The sequence below is a fragment of the Coturnix japonica genome, chromosome 3, assembly GCF_054131305.1.
Source record: "Coturnix japonica strain WE chromosome 3, WE-NBRP24, whole genome shotgun sequence".
Classification (NCBI taxonomy): Eukaryota; Metazoa; Chordata; class Aves; order Galliformes; family Phasianidae; genus Coturnix; species Coturnix japonica.
The window spans coordinates 10,200,268-10,212,020 of NC_140665.1; the positions used below are offsets into that span (position 1 = coordinate 10,200,268).

At 39.6% G+C, this 11,753-nt stretch overlaps 2 long non-coding RNA genes across 6 annotated transcripts in view; one reads left to right on the forward strand and one right to left on the reverse strand.

Annotated features, from left to right (window-relative positions):
* The window catches only part of LOC107310815 (uncharacterized), an 81,971-nt gene that overhangs the window by 51,952 nt on the left and 18,266 nt on the right, over window positions 1–11,753 (reverse strand). For 2 of the 4 annotated variants that reach the window (XR_014944429.1, XR_014944431.1), the window contains exon 3: window positions 1,416–1,528. The exons of the other annotated variants lie outside the window; for them this stretch is intronic. This is a non-coding gene — a long non-coding RNA (uncharacterized LOC107310815). The remainder of the gene's footprint in view (window positions 1–1,415; window positions 1,529–11,753) is intronic. 4 annotated transcript variants of the gene reach the window in all.
* Window positions 1–11,753, forward strand: part of LOC146761262 (uncharacterized) — a 39,894-nt gene that overhangs the window by 26,280 nt on the left and 1,861 nt on the right. The window contains exon 2 of one of the 2 annotated variants that reach the window (XR_014944435.1): window positions 6,513–6,702. The exons of the other annotated variant lie outside the window; for it this stretch is intronic. This is a non-coding gene — a long non-coding RNA (uncharacterized LOC146761262). The remainder of the gene's footprint in view (window positions 1–6,512; window positions 6,703–11,753) is intronic. 2 annotated transcript variants of the gene reach the window in all.

An 11,753-nucleotide genomic window follows, 5' to 3' on the forward strand; every position in this document is an offset into this window, starting at 1 on the left:
TGATGCAGTTACACCATCACAAAAGGCCACCAGGTTAGTCAAGCAGGATTTGATCTTGTTGAAGCCACACTGGTTCTCCTGTATCAACTCCTTTCCTCCCAGGTGCCTTAACGTAGCTTTCCTAAAATTTAGTGGTGATGTTGGCTATGAAAAAATATATGCAGTATTCATTTCCACTTTGATAGTGCCTGCTAGTATTACAACAAAGTACAAGAGCGAGTTGTTCTCTAGAAAGGAGGTAATCTGCAACCTCTCCTAATAATCTCCTTAGCAAGAACAAAAGCTGTTCCTTATTTGTTTATGCTGTAAAAGCTGTGAGTAACACCTTTTGGAGCCTTATTGTGTGTGTGTGTGTGTGGATTTTTCAAGAATCTGGAACAAATCATACATTCACCTCCAAAAGACAAAAGGAAATAAGTAGTGGTCTTTGGTCTCCCTATAAAGTGCATTAAAGATTTTTCACTGCAGAAGAGACTGAAGATCTGCACCTCATCCTTCAAATTCTTTGGATCTCTCAGCATTGGCAAAATCAAATCTTGTAAAATGAAAGCTCTTCACCAGAACTGAGGGAATCATTCAACATACAATAATAGGAGGCTTTCATTGCCTCCTCTGCTGCTCATGAGTCTTTAAGTAGCTTACATCATCCTTCTAATTTTTCACCCTACCTTTTCTTCTTACAGTTCCTAAGTTAGTCTGTTCTAAAGCATCCCACTATATAAATCTAAAGATCAAACCTGTAGCTTGAGCTGTAATTCTTTAAATTCTCCACACATGCACACACACACAGGTTGCAACATACTCCCTCCCCTATGCAACTGATAAGGCTTAACTCTCAGAACCAACTACTGAAGGAGCTTCTGTAATTTCTGCAATTTCTGCCAGGGGTGACTGATGTGCACTTCAGTGGTTCCCTGCCAGCTGGTCAGTGATCTCAAATGGCAGGTCTCCTACACAACCACCCACACACATCAAAAAGGCAGAGCCCCTCTTTAGGGCTAACCACGGAGAGCCCCACAGACAGGGGCTGGGTGCTGGGCTCTGGATAGTTTGGTTGTCTGTTACAGGCTGGTTTGTAAGAGATGGCCACACACAAGCAAAGCTAAATCTGTTGCTGTCACTCAGCCAAACCTGTTTTGCCTTCAAATCCAATTTCTTTTTTTTTCTTTTTTTTTTTTTCTTTTTTCTTTTTAATTATTTTTTGTGCTTAGTGCTTGGAATTTGCAGGAATGTCATAATCTGGAAAGTCCACAACTGGTTTCCTCTCATTTGCTTGCATCTTAGTATTTTTTTAAACAGACAGACAGTACAAGTCTATTCATAATCTGTGCCTCAGAGAACACACAATTTAAATTTAAAAATGCACAAGACATAACAAGTTGTAGAGCCATAAAACAGGTAAGAATTACACTGACCAAAGGAGAAGGAAGTCAGTACCGAACAACCTCCAGGTTACTGCAGCAGTCAGGGGGATGGTGATGGCTGGAGACTACAACATTTTCTCTCCTTTCTTTCACAATGCCAACAGCTGGACAAAAATAAAAGAGAAAAATAATAATAATAATAACAGAAAAGTAACCACTGCCATCTCATTATAACCAAAATGGATGTTGGCAAGGAAAGCAGAAACTTAAATTTGCTCTAGAAGAGACCAAAAGGAGTAGCAGAATGAGGAGCAAGGAGAAGTATTTGTTCACAGACATGTAGAGGAAAGGTGGTATTCTCAGCTTCAGACAGATTACTTCTAAGGAGACTGAGACATCCACAGTGTAGCCTTTGGAAGACAGAGATTCACAGAAACTGGGAATGCAAAGTATGTTGGAACCAAACGATACTTTAGTTATTATCAACATAGTCATCTAGCCCTCTTGAAAACTTCTAAGGAGTTCCATCAGGTCTTTCAACAACCGAACATTCTCCAACAACTCATTCAAAATTCAGTTTAAACTCTGACAAGGACTAGTCAAATGAAAATATTTCTTTCACTTCTTCATGGATGTGAGTCGCAGACTGGGAAATCTCTGCAGGCAAATGTGATGTCTCTATAGCAATCTCACAATTACCTGTAGAGATTCTACAATCTGGTATCTGCATACACAGTAATTATATACAGTTCTTCATCTTCCACACCCCTGCTGAGTTGAGCTGAATTGGATCCAAATAGCCTAAATAGCATGTAGCTGACTGTATGCTTTTCTCTTAATAATTTTCATGAGTCAAAAGTTGAAAACAAAAGCATAAAAGCTGTATACATGAACCTGCTGGACACTGAAAAGTGCTGTTAACAACTACATGCTAATGGACCAGGTTATTACAAGCCACATTAGAACTGTGAGGGCATACTGCCCTGTTAAGAAGCTGCACCAACCATTCAGTGAAGCTAAATAACAAGTGGGATTCCATTGGTTCACACCACATCGGATGAGTTCAGCTTTTCTAAAACTATGATGTTTTGAAGAGCAGCTTGGTCTAAAAATCAAACTTTGTTACAGTTGCAGCAAGAAGTCGCTTTAAGAGAAACATTTCTTTTTCAGACAAGAGAATATCTACCAATTTATGTCTTCATGGAAGGCAAAAAGAACTATTTTTTTCCTCTCTAGAAAAGCTCCTCAAATCTTACACCACACCTACATGAGGTCTTACTTTCACCACCACTGGCAGAAAGGTGCTGGTGCTGTGAACTCCATGTGCAGCAACAGCAAAGGTGTGCAATTTTTGCAGTATGGCGCATGTAGTGCATACACAGCCTGTGAGAAGCTGACTGCATACGTGCCCTATCTGTGCTTCAGAGTTAACACATCACCAAACAGAAAGTGCCCAGATCACCTCCCAATGACTGTAACCAGAAATGAGCAACATAGGTTGCTCCAAAAGTAATGCCTCCTATCTATTTCCATAGAAACTACAGTACAGCAAAAAAGAGCATAGTTAACACTATTCAATATAGAGCAATTCACAGCTACAAAACACTATTTTTTGACAAAGTCACGGCCACTAGCTACATATTTTCACCAGCAATGAACAAGAGCCCAAGTGCTGGGCTAATAAATTAGCCACTGTTACTGTAGCCAGTGCTGAAATGCACTACCTCTCCTTCACTGTGCTCACATCCTCTGTATGGTTTCCATAAATGTTCAGCAAACACTGATGAATGTCAGTGGTACAGGATTTTTTTCCTGCATGAAGGAATTCAACCACACACCTTTGTTTCATGCACATTTTCACGTCAGACACCAATCTGTTGGACTTCCCCCCTGCTGCCATCTGTCACACGTCAAGAAAATGGAACTGGATATTGGTGGGAAGGTTCAGTCTCCACTGCCACATCAACCTCCGCCTCTGATGTCATGGGCCAACATCATAAAATGGAAGGCATTACTTTCGGTGCAGCCCTCATATAAGACTTTAAGACTTTCCAGTTCTCCACACATCCCAGAAAAACACTATTTCTCCAGTAGTTACCACCTTTATTCTAGATCTGAATCAAAGGTGTGAGTTTTATCTGTTCTTCTCAGTCAAGTGCTAATTGACAAATGGGGAGGGCAGGCATGTGCACCTACCATGATAACAGCTGATAACTGTGCATGCAGCCACAACAGGCATGTCAGCATTTGCAAAAAAGAAATAAAAATCAAACAATGGCAAAGCTGCATTCATTTCAATATCATGACTGTTTCAACACAAGTCTGAAATATTAGTTCTGGGACTGGGGTAGAATTGAAGTTGGAACCAACACATTTTCCCCCATCAGACCTTTATAAATGATCCTTACTTCCACTAAAGCCAACTTGTTCTTTACTACTAAGTCCTGACAGACTGTTTTGATAAGCAATAAAATGTGCTGTGCAATAAAAACATCAGTTACCTTGTACAGTTCTTAAAAAATTCATCTGACTATTCCACGCTAATATTTTACATCCATCTTCAATTATTCAGTCAGCACAAGCCCTGCAGAGATATCAGTATGGTGCCATACATCTCTCAGAATGCCGCTGATGAATAATATGCAGCCTTGCCAATCCACTGAGATTTATAAAGAAATGCATCAAAGAGAAGTTATGCTGACAAATCCAACCCTGAGAAAGAAATCAAATTTTCATTCCAAGAACTGATACCAACCAATGCTTGAATCACTTCAGGCTCACCTAAAATTTTATTCACTTGATTATTTGTAGATGAATTTTTGCTGCTGTTCTGATGAAGAGGAGCTTTTGGTTCATCTTTTATATTTTGAGATGCTGACATCGTTTTAAATAATTTTTGACGTACTGCTGGAGTTAACTATGCTTTCACACCTCTGCTTTTAGAATGATACTTTTAACTTTTTAACTAAACATCACACATGAAAGAGAAAAAGTAAATTCTTCAGCAAGATTCAAGCTTTTTCCACATAGCCGTAGTAGTTATGTCAATGCCAGAAATGTACAGATTTTCTGGATGAAATCTGTGCCCAGTGATGTCAACACAAGGTCTTACATTATGCTCTGTGGGATCAGGATTCCTCCAGAAGCTTTTCATCCTTATTCTAATCATCTATTTACATCTACCTGTTTTTTAGCAAATCTGTTTAAACGTGACATAAATATTTGCCACTCATCAGAGCTAGTTTGAACCCATTACACTGGAACAGTGGAATATTAAATACCACGTACTTTTATTTACTTATTCATTTGTTCTTTTTAATCTAAATCTAAATGAAAGATCTTGAACACGTGGCACAGTGTGAACTACTAACACAACTCCCTCCTGCAGCTGCATCAAGTCAACACAATGATGACTGCCACCCACTACTACAGATCATTTTTCCTGCAGGGCTGCCCAGGTTGCAGTAACCAAATACTGCCTATTATTTCCTGATTCCTTTTCAAAGTGTCTGATGCCTTACTTTTAGTACCATCACCTATTAACTATCCAGGCTATAGCAAGACCTTTGTTATGTCAGAACTTTCTATTAGACATTTTCACTGCAAATTACAGTATGAAAAGTATTGAGGCTTGATCGTTTGATCGTTCATCTGGAAGTTCTAAACTCTTTTAATAAGTCTTGCATTCATTTCATAATCTTATTATATCCACGTTAACAACAACAACAAAAAAACCCACCCACCTTACGTCAAAAGTACATGACATTTGAAGAGTTGAGCAAAGAAAAATTAGCAAGTGCCAGAAACAAGGTTGTCTGTGTGTGAATGCTCTCTCTACTTCTTGTATTTGCATTTGCAGTGCAAATGGATTACATGCTTTAAAGCAAGATTAACATTCTTTTACCATAAGGTTTTTGTGCGCTATTATAAAGATAAAGGTATTCCAAATCTCTCCAAAGCTTGGAACACCTTTCCACTCATACTGCAGTTGGAAGGCAAAAAAGGGATCGTGCATGTTTACCCTTGGAAAGATATTCGACCCATTCAGGTACCTCCTTCATGGGATGGTCATCTGTATCTACTTACACTATATGGTAATGCTTGCCTAAATTCCTACCTAGAAATGATCTCTTCCTGTTCCTTTCAAGCCTTTCTTTCTATTAAATTTCTGCAAGCATATGCTTGGATGCCTGGACAGCTTAAATCAAAATGACTGTTCCTGAGCAGCCCTCCTCCACCCAGCACCACCAGACCATGACCTCAGACCTCAGTGCCTTCTCCAGATGGCATCTGCATGTACGCTGAATGGAAGCAAGAAGAAAGCGCATGCTTGACCAAGCAAAAAAGGGGGAACAAGATTTAATTCCATATGGTTTTAACTTCATCACCACCAACTGAGAACAGTTTAAGTAATGTAGAAGAGACACACAGAAACCAAATTCACAGTAGTTTTGTGTTTGGTAGCCACCCATACAAAAATCAGCGGAGGTGAAATGCTTCCTGGCTCCCAAGCCTACTCCCTCAGCCGCAAGTTTTCCTCCACTTTCACACATATACAAAGAGATGAGAAAGTCTGGTCAAGTCTGTATTTGTCTGGAGCTTTGTTCAGGACTTTATGTATCACCTGATGCCTTCTTTTGTCCAGCAAATACTGTCGAACTGGCTGAGCAAATACAATCAGACCCACTGCCAAGACTGCCTCTGGTTTGTTCCAGTAGAAGGCTGTTCTTTCTGTGGAGTTTGTGAGTTGCTCCCCTGCCAGTATGCTCCGAGGCTGCACTACGCATGGGACTTCTCCCAGAGAAAAAGCAGCCGTTTGCATCAGTGGTGATACAGACTGTATTCCAGGGCTTCCCGTTTTAGTAAAGAAGCTGAGGAAAGCAGCTTGGCCCTGCAGGAACATCTGATCCAAACACAAGCCCTACTGCTACGGTATTTTGCTGCTGCAGCAAACGATGATGAAATGTGGTGAATTACCTTGCTTATTATCTTCTGTAGGTGATCAGCTCTGGGAAACAAGCTTACATTTTACTTCATCCTTCAAAAAACCTTCTTATGGCTTTTCTCTTGGCATCTACTTCTTCTCTTACAAAATCATCGTCTCCACTATATCCAACTTTTTCTTCTATTCTCATCTGTTCCCTGCAGCTCCTGCATTTTGTTTCTAAACATTTGTGATTCCATTTACTAATGGTGTTCTTCAGACTTGCTGGCAAAACTCCATAATGACCAAACACAAAAGCTGGATTTGGTAATAGTTCTGCACAGTAATTAGAGCAAGCGCTGCTACCCTGGCTTAGAAGCACCAATTGCTAGAACTACAGGAGCACAGACAGAGGTAAGTCCAAGGAGCTGAAGAAACATGCACACCATTGTTAGAAGTTTGACAGAAATGGTTTTTTGCTCAGCAGTCAGACAGTTCTCTTGAACGTATATTTTAATGTACTCCCTAATATACAAGAGAAGCCAACGAGCAGTGGCTGAACCAGAAAGAACAAGTCTGAGTTATGCTTTACCAGATTAGGGCATGCCAAATATCACCAAATAAACAAGATCTCACTTCAACAAGCGGAGTTGCTTAACAGCACCACTCAGAAAAGACCCTAAATGCTTTAATGACAGATTTTCACAGTACCAGGTGCTGTTTGTGGAACTTTGCCATTTTTTTCCTGTGAAAGACACTCAGAGAAGAAACTTAGCTGACAAGAATCCACTTGCAGGCCTAACCTGGAAGGCTGTGAATTGGCTTAATCTCAGCTGGCAACTGTGAGCAGTTAATAATTCTCACAGTGGTATCTGGGATTATGCTAAACACAGCAATTTCTTTGCTCTAATGGATTAACAGACCTGCATGGCACCTAAATTGCAGAACCAAGACATATTTCCACAATGCACAAAATCCCAGCACACCATGCAAACAAGATTAACCTCATGGCTCATTCAAACCACGCTTAACTCCAGACCCTGCCACGATGTCTCCTGCCTTTCCCAGCTTTACTTCTGCAGCACTCAGGAGAGGAAGAATGATCACAGGTGTGAAGTGGGTTAACACATTCAGCTGACATCACATCTCATTTCAGCACTGCCAAAAATATTACTTTTAATAATACCTTGTGAAAACATTGGTCTAGCACCAAACTGTATGGCAGATGATAGCTTTTCTGTGTTTCATCCTTCACATCTGACTTTTTTAAGACAAAGTTCTGTGTGCAGACTGTTCAGTCCCTCCCTGTCTTGTTCAGTGATCAATGTTCCATCACAACCCTCAATTTCCCATTACCCAAAACAACTGCAATCCTTTTTTCCTGGGTTTCTGACCTTGGCAGTGAGCCCACTCAAGCCAGTCAGGATTCTTGTAACATTTTTAAAGTTGAAGGTCACGTACTGAAGAGGAACTAATGATAATCTATCACTAAAAGAAGCACAGCTATCAAATTTGTGCCTGTATTTTTGCTAAATGAGGATTAATATAATGTTTAGAAAATGAAGAGTACAGTTACTTTAATCTGACTCTTCTTTAAATAATGTTAAGCTAGAGATATAAGCAAATTTTAAAAATACTTTCTGTCTCTAGTTCCGTCATATACATTTAAGAAACCATCACAGTTTTATGATAATGCCATCACTGATTCTGGGTAGATACCAAAGAGCTAGCTATCAAGAAATCAAACACAAATCCTATTATGTTGAAGCGTATATACAGTATTGTGGAAAGCAAAGACCATCCTTGCTACCAAAAGCCATTCACGTGTTTTTCTCAAGCTGTCAAACAAATACACAACCTCCTTAGCCACATTATCATTATCTATATTGCAGTGCTTGAAATTTGAGCACTTAGAGTTCAGATGCAGAATCAGTACAGGACTCCCATTATGGTCAGATGGCTTTAGATCAGCCTATGGACATATAGATACCTAGTAGAAAGCTGTATTATGCATAGCACATAAAATAGTTACATTAATTTTGCCACATCTTAATGGATGAAAACACTAGATGGCTGATTTTAGAGATGTTTTCCTAGGTCTTATTTACATGTTAAATTCTAGGGATCACCTGTAGTCTGCCAAGAACTGTTCATGTCACGTTAAGTATCAAAGGATCCTGATAAAGGATGACTCACCTGATGTACAGAAGTTGAAGCAGAACACCAAAAGGTATGAGAAGGGCTCTTTTTTGCCTTGCAAAATTTTAGAAGAAAATAGCTCTGAGATAAAAGCGATGAAGTGATTCTATCTCAGTAATTGCTAACAGAAACATCTCTGCTGTAAAAGGGTAGAGTTTGTTCATTATGTTTATGTGCAGTTAGTTATCAATCTCATTAGTCACCAAATGTCACTGACATGGTTTGTTTCTCCCTGGCAAATTTGCTTTAAATTCCCCTGTTCACGGCAAGCTCTTTGCTTTCACACCCGAAGTCTGAGTTAATGAAAATATCCAGATCACCATAAGATGCAGATTGCAGAGCATTCTAACAGACAGATATAGCAGACTGCATGGCATTTGTGCCACAGAAGCACTAATTAAATTACCAACAGTAAAGCACATAGTAGATTATTTTTTTACATTTTAGGCCTGTACCAGAAATACAAAACCCAACTACTATCAGAATCCTTGACCGCACTCTTTCAAATACAGTGGATAGAAGCAAAAATATTGATGCCTGAGGGATTTTAATGACCAAATTCTGCTTATGTTGTGTGCTACTTGCTCTCAATACAGTAATATCAGCAAATAGACAGACATACCTGGCTCCTGCACGTTCAGTGGAAATACATAGGCTGGCTATTAAGAATCAGGTCTGAAACCAGATTCTTCCTGTTCTCTGTAGTGTTCTTTCTAGTCCCAGAAAATATGCGAGAAACAGGACAGTAGCATCAGGTTTGTTGTTCCTGTTGCCAAAATGTTGCATACAAAAAGCCGATACATGCTGGCATTAGTTATAATTTCTCATGGATTTCACAATTCAAACACTTGCTGAATTTGCAGGCTCACCCCGCTGAGAGCTACATCATTTCCTGCCTTCTGGGGAGGCAGAACACTTGCTGACTTGCTATCTTAAGCTGTTCAACCAAAAAACAGCAGTTTTGAATAAATTAAAACTTGCAGAGGTATAAAGCTTGCTATCAGTGCTATTTAATGTGATTCTTAGTAATATTTATTCTTAGCAATTCTTAGATGAGCCATGACTGTGGATTTCCCTAAAAAACTGAGTGGTGCAATGCTTTCTTCTTGTACACTGGCCTTGCTGAGCTTCAGCATTTGAAGATGAAAATTAAGAAAAAAGGCATTAAGCAAGGACACTACAATTTAAAAATGCAGGATGTAACCAAAGTCACTGCAGAGTTTTTGATGTCGCAGATACTGCATCAGGAACTGATTGGATAATAATCAGCGACCATCAGTTCCTAATGCATTGCCTTCAGCATCTAAACAAGCATCAATGAGTTTCTGCACTTTAATAGCTGTCATATTGCCAAAGCTATGTATTTGCTAAATGCCCACTCACCAAAAACCTCTCCCACAAAAGTACAGCATTACCTTCAGAGCGAAATATAAAGCTACCAGTGCTGTTCGGTGGCACAGTTTGTTCCTTTTCAGATTATGGCAGTGCATTAGAACTGAACTGGGAGGGAAAAAAAAACAAAACCAAACCCGAAGGAAAAGAAGACAGTTTTTGCCTGAGGTTGTTCTCTCAACCATGGATTTCTGATTTCTCTTCAAAAAAGATTTTCAAGACATACCTAAAACATAGACAGTGATAACGGCAGTACTCACTTTCAATGTGCCTCATTTCAAAGAACTGCAAAATTACTTACAGTATGCGTTGTATTACTGCAATACATGCACATAAAAACATGCATAAGAATTTATACATACATATATACATTTGAGAATGGAAAACTATAAAACTATAGAGGGAGGAGTCTTTTCTTCACTGATGAAACAGAGGCCTCACTGAAGTGGAGCACAGCAAAGGACAGCTTACTATGTTAATGTCCAACAAATCATTCAGGACCTGAATGAGGCATATCGAATTTTAATAGCATATGACGTCTAAGTAAGTAAAAGACCACTTATAAAACACACAAATACGACAGATCTTTCAGGTTCTGTGGGATTTTACATCTCCAGAGGTGGCTGGGCCCTGATTTAGATCTCAGCTGAAGGAAACAGCCCTCATCAACACAACTTCTATCAGCTGCACAATTTCTTAGCTACGTACTGGCTCAGAGGATAGCAACTGGACTCCCAGTACATCTGTGGATATGTTGGAAGTTTCATATCTCTATTCTATGCACATCTCATCCAGTGTGAATTTGTGATCATCAATCTACAGCATAAATCTGGATAAACTCAAGCAGGAAGACGTACAGCCAGACGTCATAAGTATCAGTGAACTAATATACTCTAATTTATCAGAAAAATAACCCATCAGATCTTACCTACACTCTGACAGAGAACACATCACCTTCACAGTTCTGAGTGGAAAATGGATAGCTGAGAACTTAATTATGACACATCAGCATCATCTGACATTGTTTTATTTGTTGGAGTTATTCAGACCTAAAGCTAAAAAACTATAAATACAATATCCTGGCTGTTTCCTCATGAGATTTACCCATTTCTTCCACACAGAGATTAGCTTAGCCACAAAGTTTGGATGAGAACACGGGTCTGGAACTCATCACCATCCCACAAATTGCAGGCTTACTTAACCAAAGGTTTGTTTTATCATATTATATTGGTAGGAAACAAAATCCATCTTCAAATCCTCAATTCAGGATCTATGCATTCGGAGAACGGAAGTGCTGGCACAGGTCCATTGGTTAAACCCTCAGAATTAACCAGCCCACTGAGAAAGCAATTTGCATAGCACAAAAGCAGTCTGAGGGCGCCACTGTACATGCAGAGACACGGAGTGTTCTCTAAAAAGCAGGAAACATGGCTTGTGGCAAGAGTAATTTTAGAAATAAGAGAAGAAGCCTGAGTAAGCAGATGTTGTCTGCGAGGTCACAAAGGTAAGCGCCAGTTTCACAACCCTACTGTTTATGCATCGACAATGAACTTATTCCAGCTCCTCTGGGGCTCAACAGCACCTGTGTTGGTTTGCATCCAAGATCAGACTGAACTGTGACCTACAACCTGCTCCCTTCATGCAAATCCCAAGCTCCTGCATGTGGGCATCTACACAGTCTCCAGCTGCCACTGAGATTGTGATGGAACAGTTTGAAGGAAACAAAAGGAGTTTCTTAGCACTTTCCATTCTTAGAAATGCCTATCAAGGCTTAGAGGGAAGGGGAAGGGAGAAGAGGCATATAGCTAGTATTATTTGTTCTACAGAAGCCATTTTAATTTTCTTTGCTCAGTCTTTAACAATTTTTTTAATAT